Source organism: Scyliorhinus torazame, chromosome 23 (genome assembly GCF_047496885.1).
Source record: "Scyliorhinus torazame isolate Kashiwa2021f chromosome 23, sScyTor2.1, whole genome shotgun sequence".
Taxonomy (NCBI): domain Eukaryota; kingdom Metazoa; phylum Chordata; class Chondrichthyes; order Carcharhiniformes; family Scyliorhinidae; genus Scyliorhinus; species Scyliorhinus torazame.
In genome coordinates, this window is record NC_092729.1 from 84,443,598 (window position 1) to 84,466,343 (window position 22,746).

Below are 22,746 nucleotides of genomic sequence, written 5' to 3' on the forward strand. Positions count from 1 at the left end.
CAGCACGGGGTTAGATACAGAGTAAAGCTCCCTCTACACTGTCCCCATCAAACACTCCCAGGACAGGTACAGCACGGGGTTAGATACAGAGTAAAGCTCCCTCTACACTGTCCTCATCAAACACTCCCAGGACAGGTACAGCACGGGGTTAGATACAGAGTAAAGCTCCCTCTACACTGTCCTCATCAAACACTCCCAGGACAGGTACAGCACGGTGTTAGATACTCAGTAAAGCTCTCTCTACACTGTCCCCATCAAACACTCCCAGGACAGGTACAGCACGGGGTTAGATACAGAGTAAAGCTCCCTCTACACTGTCCCCATCACACACTCCCAGGACAGGTACAGCACGGGGTTAAATACAGAGTAAAGCTCTCTCTACACTGTCCCCATCAAACACTCCCAGGACAGGGACAGCACGGGGTTAGATACAGAGTAAAGCTCCCTCTACACCGACCCCATCAAACACTCCCAGGACAGGTACAGCACGGGGTTAGATACAGAGTAAAGCTCCCTCGACACTGTCCCCATCAAACACTCCCAGGACAGGTACAGCACGGTGTTAGATACTCAGTAAAGCTCTCTCTACACTGTCCCCATCAAACACTCCCAGGACAGGTACAGCACGGGGTTAGATACAGAGTAAAGCTCCCTCTACACTGTCCTCATCAAACACTCCCAGGACAGGTACAGCACGGTGTTAGATACTCAGTAAAGCTCTCTCTACACTGTCCCCATCAAACACTCCCAGGACAGGTACAGCACGGGGTTAGATACAGAGTAAAGCTCCCTCTACACTGTCCCCATCACACACTCCCAGGACAGGTACAGCACGGGGTTAAATACAGAGTAAAGCTCTCTCTACACTGTCCCCATCAAACACTCCCAGGACAGGTACAGCACGGGGTTAGATACAGAGTAAAGCTCCCTCTACACTGTCTCCATCAAACACTCCCAGGACAGGTACAGCACGGGGTTAGATACAGAGTAAAGCTCCCTCTACACTGTCCCCATCACACACTCCCAGGACAGGTCCAGCACGGGGTTAGATACAAAGTAAAGCTCCCTCTACACTGACCCCATCAAACACTCGCAGGACAGGTACAGCACGGGGTTAGATACAGAGTAAAGCTCCCTCTACACTGTCCCCATCAAACACTCCCAGGACAGGTACAGCACGGGGTTAGATACAGAGTAAAGCTCCCTCTACACTGTCTCCATCAAACACTCCCAGGACAGGTACAGCACGGGGTTAGATACAGAGTAAAACTCCCTCTACACTGTCCCCATCAAACACTCCCAGGACAGGTACAGCGCGGAGTTAGATACAGAGTAAATCTCCCTCTACACTGTCCCCATCAAACACTCCCAGGACAGGAACAGCACGGGGTTAGATACAGAGTAAAGCTCCCTCTACACTGTCCCCATCAAACACTCCCAGGACAGGTACAGCACGGAGTTAGATACAGAGTAAAGCTCCCTCTACACTGTCCCCAACAAACACTCCCAGGACAGGTGCAGCCCGGGGTTAGATACAGAGTAAAGCTCCCTCCACACTGTCCCCATCAAACACTCCCAGGACAGGTACAGCATGGGGTTAAATACAGAGTAAAGCTCTCTCTACACTGTCCCCATCAAACACTCCCAGGACAGGTACAGCACGGGGTTAGATACAGAGTAAAGCTCCCTCTACACTGTCTCCATCAAACACTCCCAGGACAGGTACAGCACGGGGTTAGATACAGAGTAAAACTCCCTCTACACTGTCCCCATCAAACACTCCCAGGACAGGAACAGCACGGGGTTAGATACAGAGTAAAGCTCCCTCTACACTGTCCCCATCAAACACTCCCAGGACAGGTACAGCACGGGGTTAGATACAGAGTAAAACTCCCTCTACACTGTCCTCATCAAACACTCCCAGGACAGGTACAGCACGGTGTTAGATACTCAGTAAAGCTCTCTCTACACTGTCCCCATCAAACACTCCCAGGACAGGTACAGCACGGGGTTAGATACAGAGTAAAGCTCCCTCTACACTGTCCCCATCACACACTCCCAGGACAGGTACAGCACGGGGTTAAATACAGAGTAAAGCTCTCTCTACACTGTCCCCATCAAACACTCCCAGGACAGGTACAGCACGGGGTTAGATACAGAGTAAAGCTCCCTCTACACTGTCTCCATCAAACACTCCCAGGACAGGTACAGCACGGGGTTAGATACAGAGCAAAGCTCCCTCTACACTGTCCCCATCACACACTCCCAGGACAGGTACAGCACGGGGTTAGACACAGAGTAAAGCTCCCTCTACACTGTCCCCATCAAACACTCCCAGGACAGGTACAGCACGGGGTTAGACACAGAGTAAAGCTCCCTCTACACTGTCCCCATCAAACACTCCCAGGACAGGTACAGCACGGGGTTAGATACAGACTAAAGCTCCCTCTGCACTGTCCCCATCAAACGCTCCCAGGACAGGTACAGCACGGGGTTAGATACAGAGTAAAGCTCCCTCTACACTGTCCCCATCAAACACTCCCAGGATAGGCACAGCACGGGGTTAGATACAGAGTAAAGCTCCCTCTACACTGTCCCCATCAAACACTCCCAGGACAGGGACAGCACGGGGTTAGATACAGAGTAAAGCTCCCTCTACACTGTCCCCATCAAACACTCCCAGGACAGGTACAGCACGGGGTTAGATACAGAGTAAAGCTCCCTCTACACTGTCCCCATCAAACACTCCCAGGACAGGTACAGCACAGGGTTAGATACAGAGTAAAGCTCCCTCTACACTGTCCCCATCAAACACTCCCAGGACAGGTACAGCACGGGGTTAGATACAGAGTAAAGCTCCCTCTACACTGTCCCCATCAAACACTCCCAGGACAGGTACAGCACGGGGTTAGATACAGAGTAAAGCTCCCTCTACACTGTTCCCATCAAACACTCCCAGGACAGGTACAGCACGGGGTGAGATACAGAGTAAAGCTCCCTCTACACTGCCCCATCACACACTCCCAGGACAGGTACAGCACGGGGTTAGATACAGAGTAAAGCTCCCTCTAAACTGTCCCCATCAAACACACCCAGGGCAGGTACAGCACAGGGTAAGATACAGAGTAAAGCTTCCTCTACACTGTCCCCATCAAACACTCCCAGGACAGGTACAGCACGGGGTTAGATACAGAGTAAAGCTCCCTCTACACTGTCCCCATCAAACACTCCCAGGACAGGTACAGCCCGGGGTTAGATACAGAGTAAAGCTCCCTCTACACTGTCCCCATCAAACACTCCCAGGACAGGCACAGCACGGGGTTAGATACAGAGTAAAGCTCCCTCTACACTGTCCCCATCAAACACTCCCAGGACAGGTACAGCACGGGGTTAGATACAGAGTAAAGCACCCTCTACACTGTCCCCACCAAACACTCCCGGGACAGGTACAGCACGGGGTTAGATACAGAGTAAAGCTCCCTCTACACTGTCCCCATCAAACACTCCCAGGACAGGTACAGCACGGGGTTAGATACAGAGTAAAGCTCCCTCTACACTGTCCCCATCAAACACTCCCAGGACAGGTTCAGCACGGGGTTAGATACAGAGTAAAGCTCCCTCTACACTGTCCCCATCAATCACTCCCAGGACAGGTACAGCACGGGGTTAGATACAGAGTAAAGCTCCCTCTACACTGTCCCCATCAAACACGCCCAGGACAGGTACAGCACGGGGCTAGATACAGAGTAAAGCTCCCTCTACACTGTCCCCATCAAACACTCCCAGGACAGGTACAGCACGGGGCTAGATACAGAGTAAAGCTCCCTCTACATTGTCCCCATCAATCACTCCCAGGACAGGTACAGCACGGGGTTAGATACAGAGTAAAGCTCCCTCTACACTGTCCCCATCAAACACTCCCAGGACAGGTACAGCACGGGGTTAGATACAGAGTAAAGCTCCCTCTACACTGTCCCCATCAAACACTCCCAGGACAGGTACAGCACGGGGTTAGATACAGAGTAAAGCTCCCTCTACACTGTCCCCATCAAACACTCCCAGGACAGGTACAGCACGGGGTTAGATACAGAGTAAAGCTCCCTCTACACTGTCCCCATCAAACACTCCCAGGACAGGTACAGCACGGGGTTAGATACAGAGTAAAGCACCCTCTACACTGTCCCCATCAAACACGCCCAGGACAGGTACAGCACGGGGCTAGATACAGAGTAAAGCTCCCTCTACACTGTCCCCATCAAACACTCCCAGGACAGGTACAGCACGGGGTTAGATACAGAGTAAAGCTCCCTCTACACTGTCCCCATCAAACACTCCCAGGACAGGTACAGCACGGGGTTAGATACAGAGTAAAGCTCCCTCTACACTGTCCCCATCAAACACTCCCAGGACAGGTACAGCACGGGGTTAGATACAGAGTAAAGCTCCCTCTACACTGTCCCCATCAATCACACCCAGGACAGGTACAGCACGGGGTTAGATACAGAGTAAAGCTCCCTCTACACTGTCCCCATCAAACACTCCCAGGACAGGTACAGCACGGGGTTAGATACAGAGTAAAGCTCCCTCTACACTGTCCCCATCAAACACTCCCAGGACAGGTACAGCACGGGGTTAGATACAGAGTAAAGCTCCCTCTACACTGTCCCCATCAAACACTCCCAGGACAGGTACAGCACGGTGTTAGATACTCAGTAAAGCTCTCTCTACACTGTCCCCATCAAACACTCCCAGGACAGGTACAGCACGGGGTTAGATACAGAGTAAAGCTCCCTCTACACTGTCCTCATCAAACACTCCCAGGACAGGTACAGCACGGTGTTAGATACTCAGTAAAGCTCTCTCTACACTGTCCCCATCAAACACTCCCAGGACAGGTACAGCACGGGGTTAGATACAGAGTAAAGCTCCCTCTACACTGTCTCCATCAAACACTCCCAGGACAGGTACACCACGGGGTTAGATACAGAGTAAAGCTCCCTCTACACTGTCCCCATCACACACTCCCAGGACAGGTACAGCACGGGGTTAGATACAGAGTAAAGCTCCCTCTGCACTGTCCCCATCAAACGCTCCCAGGACAGGTACAGCACGGGGTTAGATACAGAGTAAAGCTCCCTCTACACTGTCCCCATCAAACACTCCCAGGATAGGCACAGCACGGGGTTAGATACAGAGTAAAGCTCCCTCTACACTGTCCCCATCAAACACTCCCAGGACAGGGACAGCACGGGGTTAGACACAGAGTAAAGCTCCCTCTAAACTGTCCCCATCAAACACACCCAGGGCAGGTACAGCACAGGGTAAGATACAGAGTAAAGCTTCCTCTACACTGTCCCCATCAAACACTCCCAGGACAGGTACAGCACGGGGTTAGATACAGAGTAAAGCTCCCTCTACACTGTCCCCATCAAACACTCCCAGGACAGGTACAGCACGGGGTTAGATACAGAGTAAAGCTCCCTCTACACTGTCCCCATCAAACACTCCCAGGACAGGTACAGCACGGGGTTAGATACAGAGTAAAGCACCCTCTACACTGTCCCCACCAAACACTCCCGGGACAGGTACAGCACGGGGTTAGATACAGAGTAAAGCTCCCTCTACACTGTCCCCATCAAATACTCCCAGGACAGGTACAGCACGGGGTTAGATACAGAGTAAAGCTCCCTCTACACTGTCCCCATCAAACACTCCCAGGACAGGTTCAGCACGGGGTTAGATACAGAGTAAAGCTCCCTCTACACTGTCCCCATCAATCACTCCCAGGACAGGTACAGCACGGGGTTAGATACAGAGTAAAGCTCCCTCTACACTGTCCCCATCAAACACGCCCAGGACAGGTACAGCACGGGGCTAGATACAGAGTAAAGCTCCCTCTACACTGTCCCCATCAAACACTCCCAGGACAGGTACAGCACGGGGCTAGATACAGAGTAAAGCTCCCTCTACATTGTCCCCATCAATCACTCCCAGGACAGGTACAGCACGGGGTTAGATACAGAGTAAAGCTCCCTCTACACTGTCCCCACCAAACACTCCCAGGACAGGTACAGCACAGGGTTAGATACAGAGTAAAGCTCCCTCTACACTGTCCCCATCAAACACTCCCAGGGCAGGTACAGCACGGGGTTAGATACAGAGTAAAGCTCCCTCTACACTGTCCCCATCAAACACTCCCAGGACAGGTACAGCACGGGGTTAGATACAGAGTAAAGCACCCTCTACACTGTCCCCACCAAACACTCCCAGGACAGGTACAGCACGGGGTTAGATATAGAGTAAAGCTCCCTCTACATTGTCCCCATCAATCACTCCCAGGACAGGTACAGCACGGGGTTAGATACAGAGTAAAGCTCCCTCTACACTGTCCCCATCAAACACTCCCAGGGCAGGTACAGCACGGGGTTAGATACAGAGTAAAGCTCCCTCTACACTGTCCCCATCAAACACTCCCAGGACAGGTACAGCACAGGGTTAGATACAGAGTAAAGCTCCCTCTACACTGTCCCCATCCAACACTCCCAGGACAGGTACAGCACGGGGTTAGATACAGAGTAAAGCTCCCTCTACACTGTCCCCAGCAAACACTCCCAGAACAGGTAGAGCACGGGGTTAGATACAGAGTAAAGCTCCCTCTACACTGTCCCCACCAAACACTCCCAGGACAGGTACAGCACAGGGTTAGATACAGAGAAAAGCTCCCTCTACACTGTCCCCATCAAACACTCCCAGGACAGGTACAGCACGGGGTTAGATACAGAGTAAAGCTCCCTCCACACTGTCCCCATCAAACACTCCCAGGACAGGTACAGCACGGGGTTAGATACAGAGTAAAGCTCCCTCTACACTGTCCCCATCAAACACTCCCAGGACAGGTACAGCACGGGGTTAGATACAGAGTAAAGCTCCCTCTACACTGTCCCCATCAAACACTCCCAGGACAGGTACAGCACGGGGTTAGATACAGAGTAAAGCTCCCTCTACACTGTCCCCATCAAACACACCCAGGGCAGGTACAGCACGGGGTTAGATACAGAGTAAACTCCCTCTACACTGTCCCCATCAAACACTCCCAGGACAGGTACAGCACGGGGTTAGATACAGAGTAAAGCTCCCTCTACACTGTCCCCATCAAACACTCCCAGGACAGGTACAGCACAGGGTTAGATACAGAGTAAAGCTCCCTCTACACTGTCCCCATCAAACACTCCCAGGACAGGTACAGCACGGGGTTAGATACAGAGTAAAGCTCCCTCTACACTGTCCCCATCAAACACTCCCAGGACAGGAACAGCACGGGGTTAGATACAGAGTAAAGCTCCCTCTACACTGTCCCCATCAAACACTCCCAGGACAGGTACAGCACGGGGTTAGATACTCAGTAAAGCTCCCTCTACACTGTCCCCATCAAACACTCCCAGGACAGGTACAGCACGGGGTTAGATACAGAGTAAAGCTCCCTCTACACTGTCCTCATCAAACACTCCCAGGACAGGTACAGCACGGTGTTAGATACTCAGTAAAGCTCTCTCTACACTGTCCCCATCAAACACTCCCAGGACAGGTACAGCACGGGGTTAGATACAGAGTAAAGCTCCCTCTACACTGTCTCCATCAAACACTCCCAGGACAGGTACAGCACGGGGTTAGATACAGAGTAAAGCTCCCTCTACACTGTCCCCATCACACACTCCCAGGACAGGTACAGCACGGGGTTAGATACAGAGTAAAGCTCCCTCTGCACTGTCCCCATCAAACGCTCCCAGGACAGGTACAGCACGGGGTTAGATACAGAGTAAAGCTCCCTCTACACTGTCCCCATCAAACACTCCCAGGATAGGCACAGCACGGGGTTAGATACAGAGTAAAGCTCCCTCTACACTGTCCCCATCAAACACTCCCAGGACAGGGACAGCACGGGGTTAGATACAGAGTAAAGCTCCCTCTACACTGTCCCCATCAAACACTCCCAGGACAGGTACAGCACGGGGTTAGATACAGAGTAAAGCTCCCTCTACACTGTCCCCATCAAACACTCCCAGGATAGGCACAGCACGGGGTTAGATACAGAGTAAAGCTCCCTCTACACTGTCCCCATCAAACACTCCCAGGACAGGTACAGCACGGGGTTAGATACAGAGTAAAGCTCCCTCTACACTGTTCCCATCAAACACTCCCAGGACAGGTACAGCACGGGGTGAGATACAGAGTAAAGCTCCCTCTACACTGCCCCATCACACACTCCCAGGACAGGTACAGCACGGGGTTAGATACAGAGTAAAGCTCCCTCTAAACTGTCCCCATCAAACACACCCAGGGCAGGTACAGCACAGGGTAAGATACAGAGTAAAGCTTCCTCTACACTGTCCCCATCAAACACTCCCAGGACAGGTACAGCACGGGGTTAGATACAGAGTAAAGCTCCCTCTACACTGTCCCCATCAAACACTCCCAGGACAGGTACAGCACGGGGTTAGATACAGAGTAAAGCTCCCTCTACACTGTCCCCATCAAACACTCCCAGGACAGGTACAGCACGGGGTTAGATACAGAGTAAAGCACCCTCTACACTGTCCCCACCAAACACTCCCGGGACAGGTACAGCACGGGGTTAGATACAGAGTAAAGCTCCCTCTACACTGTCCCCATCAAACACTCCCAGGACAGGTACAGCACGGGGTTAGATACAGAGTAAAGCTCCCTCTACACTGTCCCCATCAAACACTCCCAGGACAGGTTCAGCACGGGGTTAGATACAGAGTAAAGCTCCCTCTACACTGTCCCCATCAATCACTCCCAGGACAGGTACAGCATGGGGTGAGATACAGAGTAAAGCTCCCTCTACACTGTCCCCATCAAACACTCCCAGGACAGGTACAGCACGGGGTTAGATACAGAGTAAAGCTCCCTCTACACTGTCCCCATCAAACACTCCCAGGACAGGTACAGCACGGGGTTAGATACAGAGTAAAGCTCCCTCTACACTGTCCCCATCAAACACGCCCAGGACAGGTACAGCACGGGGCTAGATACAGAGTAAAGCTCCCTCTACACTGTCCCCATCAAACAGTCCCAGGACAGGTACAGCACGGGGTTAGATACAGAGTAAAGCTCCCTCTACACTGTCCCCATCAAACACTCCCAGGACAGGTACAGCACGGGGCTAGATACAGAGTAAAGCTCCCTCTACACTGTCCCCATCAAACACTCCCAGGACAGGGACAGCACGGGGTTAGATACAGAGTAAAGCTCCCTCTACACTGTCCCCATCAAACACTCCCAGGATAGGCACAGCACGGGGTTAGATACAGAGTAAAGCTCCCTCTACACTGTCCCCATCAAACACTCCCAGGACAGGTACAGCACGGGGTTAGATACAGAGTAAAGCTCCCTCTACACTGTCCCCATCAAACACGCCCAGGACAGGTACAGCACGGGGCTAGATACAGAGTAAAGCTCCCTCTACACTGTCCCCATCAAACACTCCCAGGACAGTTACAGCACGGGGTTAGATACAGAGTAAAGCTCCCTCTACACTGTCCCCATCAAACACTCCCAGGATAGGCACAGCACGGGGTTAGATACAGAGTAAAGCTCCCTCTACACTGTCCCCATCAAACACTCCCAGGACAGGGACAGCACGGGGTTAGATACAGAGTAAAGCTCCCTCTACACTGTCCCCATCAAACACTCCCAGGATAGGCACAGCACGGGGTTAGATACAGAGTAAAGCTCCCTCTACACTGTCCCCATCAAACACTCCCAGGACAGGTACAGCACGGGGTTAGATACAGAGTAAAGCTCCCTCTACACTGTCCCCATCAAACACGCCCAGGACAGGTACAGCACGGGGCTAGATACAGAGTAAAGCTCCCTCTACACTGTCCCCATCAAACACTCCCAGGACAGTTACAGCACGGGGTTAGATACAGAGTAAAGCTCCCTCTACACTGTCCCCATCAAACACTCCCAGGATAGGCACAGCACGGGGTTAGATACAGAGTAAAGCTCCCTCTACACTGTCCCCATCAAACACTCCCAGGACAGGGACAGCACGGGGTTAGATACAGAGTAAAGCTCCCTCTACACTGTCCCCATCAAACACTCCCAGGATAGGCACAGCACGGGGTTAGATACAGAGTAAAGCTCCCTCTACACTGTCCCCATCAAACACTCCCAGGACAGGTACAGCACGGGGTGAGATACAGAGTAAAGCTCCCTCTACACTGCCCCATCACACACTCCCAGGACAGGTACAGCACGGGGTTAGATACAGAGTAAAGCTCCCTCTACACTGTCCCCATCAAACACGCCCAGGACAGGTACAGCACGGGGTTAGATACAGAGTAAAGCTCCCTCTACACTGTCCCCATCAAACACTCCCAGGACAGGTACAGCACGGGGTTAGATACAGAGTAAAGCTCCCTCTACACTGTCCCCATCAAACACTCCCAGGACAGGTACAGCACGGGGTTAGATACAGAGTAAAGCACCCTCTACACTGTCCCCACCAAACACTCCCGGGACAGGTACAGCACGGGGTTAGATACAGAGTAAAGCTCCCTCTACACTGTCCCCATCAAACACTCCCAGGACAGGTACAGCACGGGGTTAGATACAGAGTAAAGCTCCCTCTACACTGTCCCCATCAAACACTCCCAGGACAGGTTCAGCACGGGGTTAGATACAGAGTAAAGCTCCCTCTACACTGTCCCCATCAATCACTCCCAGGACAGGTACAGCACGGGGTTAGATACAGAGTAAAGCTCCCTCTACACTGTCCCCATCAAACACGCCCAGGACAGGTACAGCACGGGGCTAGATACAGAGTAAAGCTCCCTCTACACTGTCCCCATCAAACACGCCCAGGACAGGTACAGCACGGGGCTAGATACAGAGTAAAGCTCCCTCTACATTGTCCCAATCAATCACTCCCAGGACAGGTACAGCACGGGGTTAGATACAGAGTAAAGCTCCCTCTACACTGTCCCCATCAAACACTCCCAGGACAGGTACAGCACGGGGTTAGATACAGAGTAAAGCTCCCTCTACACTGTCCCCATCAAACACTCCCAGGACAGGTACAGCACGGGGTTAGATACAGAGTAAAGCTCCCTCTACACTGTCCCCATCAAACACTCCCAGGACAGGTACAGCACGGGGTTAGATACAGAGTAAAGCTCCCTCTACACTGTCCCCATCAAACACTCCCAGGACAGGTACAGCACGGGGTTAGATACAGAGTAAAGCACCCTCTACACTGTCCCCATCAAACACGCCCAGGACAGGTACAGCACGGGGCTAGATACAGAGTAAAGCTCCCTCTACATTGTCCCCATCAATCACACCCAGGACAGGTACAGCACGGGGTTAGATACAGAGTAAAGCTCCCTCGACACTGTCCCCATCAAACACTCCCAGGGCAGGTACAGCACGGGGTTAGATACAGAGTAAAGCTCCCTCTACACTGTCCCCATCAAACACTCCCAGGACAGGTACAGCACAGGGTTAGATACAGAGTAAAGCTCCCTCTACACTGTCCCCATCAATCACTCCCAGGACAGGTACAGCACGGGGTTAGATACAGAGTAAAGCTCTCTCTACACTGTCCCCATCAAACACTCCCAGGACAGGTACAGCACGGTGTTAGATACTCAGTAAAGCTCTCTCTACACTGTCCCCATCAAACACTCCCAGGACAGGTACAGCACGGGGTTAGATACAGAGTAAAGCTCCCTCTACACTGTCCTCATCAAACACTCCCAGGACAGGTACAGCACGGTGTTAGATACTCAGTAAAGCTCTCTCAACACTGTCCCCATCAAACACTCCCAGGACAGGTACAGCACGGGGTTAGATACAGAGTAAAGCTCCCTCTACACTGTCTCCATCAAACACTCCCAGGACAGGTACAGCACGGGGTTAGATACAGAGTAAAGCTCCCTCTACACTGTCCCCATCACACACTCCCAGGACAGGTACAGCACGGGGTTAGATACAGAGTAAAGCTCCCTCTACACTGTCCCCATCAAACACTCCCAGGATAGGCACAGCACGGGGTTAGATACAGAGTAAAGCTCCCTCTACACTGTCCCCATCAAACACTCCCAGGACAGGGACAGCACGGGGTTAGACACAGAGTAAAGCTCCCTCTAAACTGTCCCCATCAAACACACCCAGGGCAGGTACAGCACAGGGTAAGATACAGAGTAAAGCTTCCTCTACACTGTCCCCATCAAACACTCCCAGGACAGGTACAGCACGGGGTTAGATACAGAGTAAAGCTCCCTCTACACTGTCCTCATCAAACACTCCCAGGACAGGTACAGCACGGGGTTAGATACAGAGTAAAGCTCCCTCTACACTGTCCCCGTCAAACACTCCCAGGACAGGTACAGCACGGGGTTAGATACAGAGTAAAGCACCCTCTACACTGTCCCCACCAAACACTACCGGGACAGGTACAGCACGGGGTTAGATACAGAGTAAAGCTCCCTCTACACTGTCCCCATCAAACACTCCCAGGACAGGTACAGCACGGGGTTAGATACAGAGTAAAGCTCCCTCTACACTGTCCCCATCAAACACTCCCAGGACAGGTTCAGCACGGGGTTAGATACAGAGTAAAGCTCCCTCTACACTGTCCCCATCAATCACTCCCAGGACAGGTACAGCACGGGGTTAGATACAGAGTAAAGCTCCCTCTACACTGTCCCCATCAAACACGCCCAGGACAGGTACAGCACGGGGCTAGATACAGAGTAAAGCTCCCTCTACACTGTCCCCATCAAACACTCCCAGGACAGGTTCAGCACGGGGTTAGATACAGAGTAAAGCTCCCTCTACACTGTCCCCATCAATCACTCCCAGGACAGGTACAGCACGGGGTTAGATACAGAGTAAAGCTCCCTCTACACTGTCCCCATCAAACACGCCCAGGACAGGTACAGCACGGGGCTAGATACAGAGTAAAGCTCCCTCTACACTGTCCCCATCAAACACTCCCAGGACAGGTACAGCACGGGGCTAGATACAGAGTAAAGCTCCCTCTACACTGTCCCCATCAAACACTCCCAGGACAGGTTCAGCACGGGGTTAGATACAGAGTAAAGCTCCCTCTACACTGTCCCCATCAATCACTCCCAGGACAGGTACAGCACGGGGTTAGATACAGAGTAAAGCTCCCTCTACACTGTCCCCATCAAACACTCCCAGGACAGGTACAGCACGGGGCTAGATACAGAGTAAAGCTCCCTCTACATTGTCCCCATCAAACAGTCCCAGGACAGGTACAGCATGGGGTTAGATACAGAGTAAAGCTCCCTCTACACTGTCCCCATCAAACACTCCCAGGACAGGTACAGCACGGGGTTAGATACAGAGTAAAGCTCCCTCTACACTGTCCCCATCAAACACTCCCAGGACAGGTACAGCACGGGGTTAGATACAGAGTAAAGCTCCCTCTACACTGTCCCCATCAAACACTCCCAGGACAGGTACAGCACGGGGTTAGATACAGAGTAAAGCACCCTCTACACTGTCCCCATCAAACACTCCCAGGACAGGTACAGCGCGGGGTTAGATACAGAGTAAAGCTCCCTCTACACTGTCCCCATCAAACACTCCCAGGGCAGGTACAGCACGGGGTTAGATACAGAGTAAAGCTCCCTCTACACTGTCCCCATCAAACACTCCCAGGACAGGTACAGCACGGGGTTAGATACAGAGTAAAGCACCCTCTACACTGTCCCCACCAAACACTCCCAGGACAGGTACAGCACGGGGTTAGATATAGAGTAAAGCTCCCTCTACATTGTCCCCATCAATCACTCCCAGGACAGGTACAGCACGGGGTTAGATACAGAGTAAAGCTCCCTCTACACTGTCCCCATCAAACACTCCCAGGACAGGTACAGCACGGGGTTAGATACAGAGTAAAGCTCCCTCTACACTGTCCCCATCAAACACTCCCAGGGCAGGTACAGCACGGGGTTAGATACAGAGTAAAGCTCCCTCTACACTGTCCCCATCAAACACTCCCAGGACAGGTACAGCACAGGGTTAGATACAGAGTAAAGCTCCCTCTACACTGTCCCCATCCAACACTCCCAGGACAGGTACAGCACGGGGTTAGATACAGAGTAAAGCTCCCTCTACACTGTCCCCAGCAAACACTCCCAGAACAGGTAGAGCACGGGGTTAGATACAGAGTAAAGCTCCCTCTACACTGTCCCCACCAAACACTCCCAGGACAGGTACAGCACAGGGTTAGATACAGAGTAAAGCTCCCTCTACACTGTCCCCATCAAACACTCCCAGGACATGTACAGCACGGGGTTAGATACAGAGTAAAGCTCCCTCCACACTGTCCCCATCAAACACTCCCAGGACAGGTACAGCACGGGGTTAGATACAGAGTAAAGCTCCCTCTACACTGTCCCCATCAAACACTCCCAGGACAGGTACAGCACGGGGTTAGATACAGAGTAAAGCTCCCTCTACACTGTCCCCATCAAACACTCCCAGGACAGGTACAGCACGGGGTTAGATACAGAGTAAAGCTCCCTCTACACTGTCCCCATCAAACACACCCAGGGCAGGTACAGCACGGGGTTAGATACAGAGTAAACTCCCTCTACACTGTCCCCATCAAACACTCCCAGGACAGGTACAGCACGGGGTTAGATACAGAGTAAAGCTCCCTCTACACTGTCCCCATCAAACACTCCCAGGACAGGTACAGCACGGGGTTAGATACAGAGTAAAGCTCCCTCTACACTGTCCCCATCAAACACTCCCAGGGCAGGTACAGCACGGGGTTAGATACAGAGTAATGCTCCCTCTACACTGTCCCCATCAAACACTCCCAGGACAGGTATAGCACGGGGTTAGATACAGAGTAAAGCTCCCTCTACACTGTCCCCACCAAACACTCCCAGGACAGGTACAGCACAGGGTTAGATACAGAGTAAAGCTCCCTCTACATTGTCACCATCAATCACTCCCAGGACAGGTACAGCACGGGGTTAGATACAGAGTAAAGCTCCCTCTACATTGTCCCCATCAATCACTCCCAGGACAGGTACAGCACGGGGTTAGATACAGAGTAAAGCTCCCTCTACATTGTCCCCATCAATCACTCCCAGGACAGGTACAGCACGGGGTTAGATACAGAGTAAAGCTCCCTCTACACTGTCCCCATCAAACACTCCCAGGACAGGTACAGCACAGGGTTAGATACAGAGTAAAGCTCCCTCTACATTGTCCCCATCAATCACTCCCAGGACAGATACAGCACGGGGTTAGATACAGAGTAAAGCTCCCTCTACACTGTCCCCATCAAACACTCCCAGGACAGGTACAGCACGGGGTTAGATACAGAGTAAAGCTCCCTCTACACTGTCCCCATCAAACACTCCTAGGACAGGTACAGCACAGGGTTAGATACATAGTAAAGCTCCATCTACACTGCCCCCATCAAACACTCCCAGGGCAGGTACAGCACGGGGTTAGATACAGAGTAAAGCTCCCTCTACACTGTCCCCATCAAACACTCCCAGGACAGGTACAGCACGGGGTTAGATACAGAGTAAAGCTCCCTCTACACTGTCCCCATCACACACTCCCAGGACAGGGACAGCACGGGGTTAGATACAGAGTAAAGCTCCCTCTACACTGTCCCCATCAAACACTCCCAGGACAGGTACAGCACGGCGTTAGATACAGAGTAAAGCTCCCTCTACACTGTCCCCATCAAACACTCCCAGGACAGGTACAGCACGGGGTTAGATACAGAGTAAAGCTCCCTCTGCACTGTCCCCATCAAACACTCCCAGGACAGGCACAGCACGGGGTTAGATACAGAGTAAAGCTCCCTCTGCACTGTCCCCATCAAACACTCCCAGGACAGGTACAGCACGGGGTTAGATACAGAGTAAAGCTCCCTCTACACTGTCCCCATCAAACACTCCCAGGACAGGTACAGCACGGGGTTAGATACAGAGTAAAGCACCCTCTACACTGTCCCCATCAAACACTCCCAGGACAGGTACAGCACGGGGTTAGATACAGAGTAAAGCTCCCTCTACACTGTCCCCATCAAACACTCCCAGGACAGGTACAGCACGGGGTTAGATACAGAGTAAAGCTCCCCGACACTGTCCCCATCAAACACTCCCAGGACAGGTACAGCACGGGGTTAGATACAGAGTAAAGGTCCCTCTACACTGTCCCCATCAAACACTCCCAGGACAGGTACAGCACGGGGTTAGATACAGAGTAAAGCTCCCTCTACACTGTCCCCATCAAACACTCCCAGGACAGGCACAGCACGGGGTTAGATACAGAGTAAAGCTCCCTCCACACTGTCCCCATCAAACACTCCCAGGACAGGTACAGCACGGGGTTAGATACAGAGTAAAGCTCCCTCTACACTGTCCCCATCAAACACTCCCAGGACAGGTACAGCACGGGGTTAGATACAGAGTAAAGCTCCCTCTACACTGTCCCCATCAAACACTCCCAGGACAGGTACAGCACGGGGTTAGATACAGAGTAAAGCTCCCTCCACACTGTCCCCATCAAACACTCCCAGGACAGGTACAGCACGGGGTTAGATACAGAGTAAAGCTCCCTCTACACTGTCCCCATCAAACACTCCCAGGACAGGTACAGCACGGGGTTAGATACAGAGTAAAGCTCCCTCCACACTGTCCCCATCAAACACTCCCAGGACAGGCACAGCACGGGGTTAGATACAGAGTAAAGCTCCCTCCACACTGTCCCCATCAAACACTCCCAGGACAGGTACTGCACGGGGTTAGATACAGAGTAAAGCTCCCTCTACACTGTCCCCATCAAACACTCCCAGGACAGGCACAGCACGGGGTTAGATACAGAGTAAAGCTCCCTCCACACTGTCCCCATCAAACACTCCCAGGACAGGTACTGCACGGGGTTAGATACAGAGTAAAGCTCCCTCTACACTGTCCCCATCAAACACTCCCAGGACTGGTACAGCACGGGGTTAGATACAGAGTAAAGCTCCCTCTACACTGTCCCCATCAAACACTTCCAGGACAGGTACAGCACGGGGTTAGATACAGAGTAAAGCTCCCACTACACTGTCCCCATCAAACACTCCCAGGACAGGTACAGCACGGGGTTAGATACAGAGTAAAGCTCCCTCTACACTGTCCCCATCAAACACTCCCAGGACAGGGACAGCACGGGGTTAGATACAGAGTAAAGCACACACTCCCCCCCGGTGTCAGTACTGAGGGAGCGCTGCACTGTCAGAGGGAGATGTATATACTCTAGGATTTGAGCTCCATAATCCAGGCCCACACTCCCCCCGGTGCCAGTACTGAGGGAGCGCCGCACTGTCGGAGGTAGATGTCTATACTCTAGGATTTGAGCGCTCTATTCAAGGCCCACACTCCCCCCGGTGCCAGTACTGAGGGAGCGCTGCACTGTCGGAGGTAGATCTCTATACTCTAGGATTTGAGCGCTATAATCCAGGCCGACACTCCCCCCGGTGCCAGTACTGAGGGAGCGCTGCACTGTCGGAGGGAGATGTATATACTCTAGGCTTTGAGCGCTATAATCCAGGCCGACACTCCCCCGGTGCCAGTACTGAGGGAGCGCTGCCCTGTCGGGGGTAGATGTCTATACTCTATGAATTGAGCTCCATAATCCAGGCCGACACTCGCCCCGGTGCCTGTACTGAGGGAGCACTGCACTGTCGGAGGGAGATGTCTATACTCTAGGATTAGAGCTCCATAATCCAGGCCGACATTCCCCCCGATGCCAGTACTGAGGGAGCGCTGCACTGTCGGAGGTAGATGTATATACTCTAGGATTTGAGCTCCATAATCCAGGCCGACACTCCCCCCGGTGCCAGTACTGAGGGAGCGCTGCACTGTCGGAGGTAGATGTCTATACTCTAGGATTTGAGCTCCATAATCCAGGCCCACACTCCCCCCGGTGCCAGTACTGAGGGAGCGCAGCACAGTCGGAGGGAGATGTCTATACTCTAGGATTTGAGCTCCATAATCCAGGCCCACACTCCCCCCGGTGCCAGTACTGAGGGAGCGCAGCACAGTCGGAGGGAGATGTCTATACTCTAGGATTTGAGCTCCATCATCCAGGCCCACACTCCCCCCGGTGCCAGTACTGAGGGAGCGCCGCACTGTCGGAGGGAGATGTCTATACTCTAGGATTTGAGCTCCATAATCCAGGCCGACACTCCCACCCCGGTGCCAGTACTGAGGGAGCGCCGCACTGTCGGAGGGAGATGTATATAATCTAGGATTTGAGCTCCATAATCCAGGCCGACACTCCCCCTGGTGCCAGTACTGAGGGAGCGCCGCACTGTCGGAGGGAGATGTCTATACGCTAGGATTTGAGCTCCATAATCCAGGCCCATACTCCCCCCGGTGCCAGTACTGAGGGAGCGCTGCACTGTCGGAGGCAGATGTCTATACTCTAGGATTTGAGCTCCATAATCCAGGCCCACACTCACCCCGGTGCCAGTACTGAGGGAGCGCCGCACTGTCGGAGGGAGATGTCTATACTCTAGGATTTGAGCGCTATAATCCAGGCCGACACTCCCGCCGGTGCCAGTACTGAGAGAGCGCTGCACTGTCGGAGGGAGATGTCTATACTCTAGGATTTGAGCTCCATAATCCAGGCCCACACTCCCCCCGGTGCCAGTACTGAGGGAGCGCCGCACTGTCGGAGGGAGATGTCTATACTCTAGGATTTGAGCTCCATAATCCAGGCCCACACTCCCCCCGGTGCCAGTACTGAGGGAGCACTGCACTGTCGGGGGTAGATGTCTATACTCTAGGATTTGAGCTCCATAATCCAGGCCCACACTCCCCCCGGTGCCAGTACTGAGGGAGCACTGCACTGTCGGAGGGAGATGTCTATACTCTAGGATTTGAGCGCTATAATCCAGGCCGACACTCCCCCCGGTGCCAATACTGAGGGAGCGCTGCACTGTCGGAGGTAGATGTATATACTCTAGGATTTGAGCTCCATAATCCAGGCCGACACTCCCCCCAGTGCCAGTACTGAGGGAGCGCTGCACTGTCGGAGGTAGATGTCTGTACTCTAGGATTTGAGCTCCATAATCCAGGCCGACACTCCCCCCGGTGCCAGTACTGAGGGAGCGCAGCACTGTCGGAGGTAGATGTATATACTCCAGGATTTGAGCTCCATAATCCAGGCCGACACTCCCCCCGGTGCCAGTACTGAGGGAGCGCTGCACTGTCGGAGGGAGATGTCTATACACTAGGATTTGAGCTCTATAATCCAGGCCGACACTCCCCCCGGTGCCAGTACTGAGAGAGCGCTGCACTGTCGGAGGGAGATGTCTATACTCTAGGATTTGAGCTCCATAATCCAGGCCCACACTCTCCCCGGTGCCAGTACTGAGGGAGCGCTGCACTGTCGGAGGGAGATGTCTATACTCTAGGATTGAGCTCCATAATCCAGGCCGACACTCCCCCCGGTGCCAGTACTGAGGGAGCGCTGCACGGTCGGAGGGAGATGTCTATACTCTAGGATTGAGCTCCATAATCCAGGCCGACACTCCCCCCGGTGCCAGTACTGAGGGAGCGCTGCACGGTCGGAGGGAGATGTATATACTCTAGGATTTGAGCTCCATAATCCAGGCCGACACTCACCCCGGTGCCAGTACTGAGGGAGCGCCGCACTGTCGGAGGGAGATGTATATACTCTAGGATTTGAGCTCCATAATCCAGGCCCACACTCCCCCCGGTGCCAGTACTGAGGGAGCGCTGTACTGTCGGGGGTAGATGTATATACTCTAGGATTTGAGCGCTATAATCCAGGCCCACACTCCCCCCCGGTGCCAGTACTGAGGGAGCGCTGCACTGTCGGAGGTAGATGTCTATACTCTAGGATTTGAGCTCCATAATCCAGGCCCACACTCCCCCCGGTGCCAGTACTGAGGGAGCGCCGCACTGTCGGAGGTAGATGTCTATACTCTAGGATTTGAGCTCCATAATCCAGGCCCACACTCCCCCCGGTGCCAGTACTGAGGGAGCGCTGCACTGTCGGGGGTAGATGTCTATACTCTAGGATTTGAGTGCTATAATCCAGGCCCACACTCCCCCCGGTGCCAGTACTGAGGGAGCGCCGCACTGTCGGAGGGAGATGTCTATACTCTAGGATTTGAGCTCCATAATCCAGGCCGACACTCCCCCCGGTGCCAGTACTGAGGGAGCGCTGCACTGTCGGAGGTAGATGTCTATACTCTAGGATTTGAGCTCCATAATCCAGGCCCACACTCCCCCCGGTGCCAGTACTGAGGGAGCGCAGCACAGTCGGAGGGAGATGTCTATACTCTAGGATTTGAGCTCCATAATCCAGGCCCACACTCCCCCCGGTGCCAGTACTGAGGGAGCGCAGCACAGTCGGAGGGAGATGTCTATACTCTAGGATTTGAGCTCCATCATCCAGGCCCACACTCCCCCCGGTGCCAGTACTGAGGGAGCGCCGCACTGTCGGAGGGAGATGTCTATACTCTAGGATTTGAGCTCCATAATCCAGGCCGACACTCCCACCCCGGTGCCAGTACTGAGGGAGCGCCGCACTGTCGGAGGGAGATGTATATAATCTAGGATTTGAGCTCCATAATCCAGGCCGACACTCCCCCTGGTGCCAGTACTGAGGGAGCGCCGCACTGTCGGAGGGAGATGTCTATACGCTAGGATTTGAGCTCCATAATCCAGGCCCATACTCCCCCCGGTGCCAGTACTGAGGGAGCGCTGCACTGTCGGAGGTAGATGTCTATACTCTAGGATTTGAGCTCCATAATCCAGGCCCACACTCACCCCGGTGCCAGTACTGAGGGAGCGCCGCACTGTCGGAGGGAGATGTCTATACTCTAGGATTTGAGCGCTATAATCCAGGCCGACACTCCCGCCGGTGCCAGTACTGAGAGAGCGCTGCACTGTCGGAGGGAGATGTCTATACTCTAGGATTTGAGCTCCATAATCCAGGCCCACACTCCCCCCGGTGCCAGTACTGAGGGAGCGCCGCACTGTCGGAGGGAGATGTCTATACTCTAGGATTTGAGCTCCATAATCCAGGCCCACACTCCCCCCGGTGCCAGTACTGAGGGAGCACTGCACTGTCGGGGGTAGATGTCTATACTCTAGGATTTGAGCTCCATAATCCAGGCCCACACTCCCCCCGGTGCCAGTACTGAGGGAGCACTGCACTGTCGGAGGGAGATGTCTATACTCTAGGATTTGAGCGCTATAATCCAGGCCGACACTCCCCCCGGTGCCAATACTGAGGGAGCGCTGCACTGTCGGAGGTAGATGTATATACTCTAGGATTTGAGCTCCATAATCCAGGCCGACACTCCCCCCAGTGCCAGTACTGAGGGAGCGCTGCACTGTCGGAGGTAGATGTCTGTACTCTAGGATTTGAGCTCCATAATCCAGGCCGACACTCCCCCCGGTGCCAGTACTGAGGGAGCGCAGCACTGTCGGAGGTAGATGTATATACTCCAGGATTTGAGCTCCATAATCCAGGCCGACACTCCCCCCGGTGCCAGTACTGAGGGAGCGCTGCACTGTCGGAGGGAGATGTCTATACACTAGGATTTGAGCTCTATAATCCAGGCCGACACTCCCCCCGGTGCCAGTACTGAGAGAGCGCTGCACTGTCGGAGGGAGATGTCTATACTCTAGGATTTGAGCTCCATAATCCAGGCCCACACTCTCCCCGGTGCCAGTACTGAGGGAGCGCTGCACTGTCGGAGGGAGATGTCTATACTCTAGGATTGAGCTCCATAATCCAGGCCGACACTCCCCCCGGTGCCAGTACTGAGGGAGCGCTGCACGGTCGGAGGGAGATGTCTATACTCTAGGATTGAGCTCCATAATCCAGGCCGACACTCCCCCCGGTGCCAGTACTGAGGGAGCGCTGCACGGTCGGAGGGAGATGTATATACTCTAGGATTTGAGCTCCATAATCCAGGCCGACACTCACCCCGGTGCCAGTACTGAGGGAGCGCCGCACTGTCGGAGGGAGATGTATATACTCTAGGATTTGAGCTCCATAATCCAGGCCCACACTCCCCCCGGTGCCAGTACTGAGGGAGCGCTGTACTGTCGGGGGTAGATGTATATACTCTAGGATTTGAGCGCTATAATCCAGGCCCACACTCCCCCCCGGTGCCAGTACTGAGGGAGCGCTGCACTGTCGGAGGTAGATGTCTATACTCTAGGATTTGAGCTCCATAATCCAGGCCCACACTCCCCCCGGTGCCAGTACTGAGGGAGCGCCGCACTGTCGGAGGTAGATGTCTATACTCTAGGATTTGAGCTCCATAATCCAGGCCCACACTCCCCCCGGTGCCAGTACTGAGGGAGCGCTGCACTGTCGGGGGTAGATGTCTATACTCTAGGATTTGAGTGCTATAATCCAGGCCCACACTCCCCCCGGTGCCAGTACTGAGGGAGCGCCGCACTGTCGGAGGGAGATGTCTATACTCTAGGATTTGAGCTCCATAATCCAGGCCGACACTCCCCCCGGTGCCAGTACTGAGGGAGCGCTGCACTGTCGGAGGTAGATGTCTATACTCTAGGATTTGAGCTCCATAATCCAGGCCCACACTCCCCCCGGTGCCAGTACTGAGGGAGCGCAGCACAGTCGGAGGGAGATGTCTATACTCTAGGATTT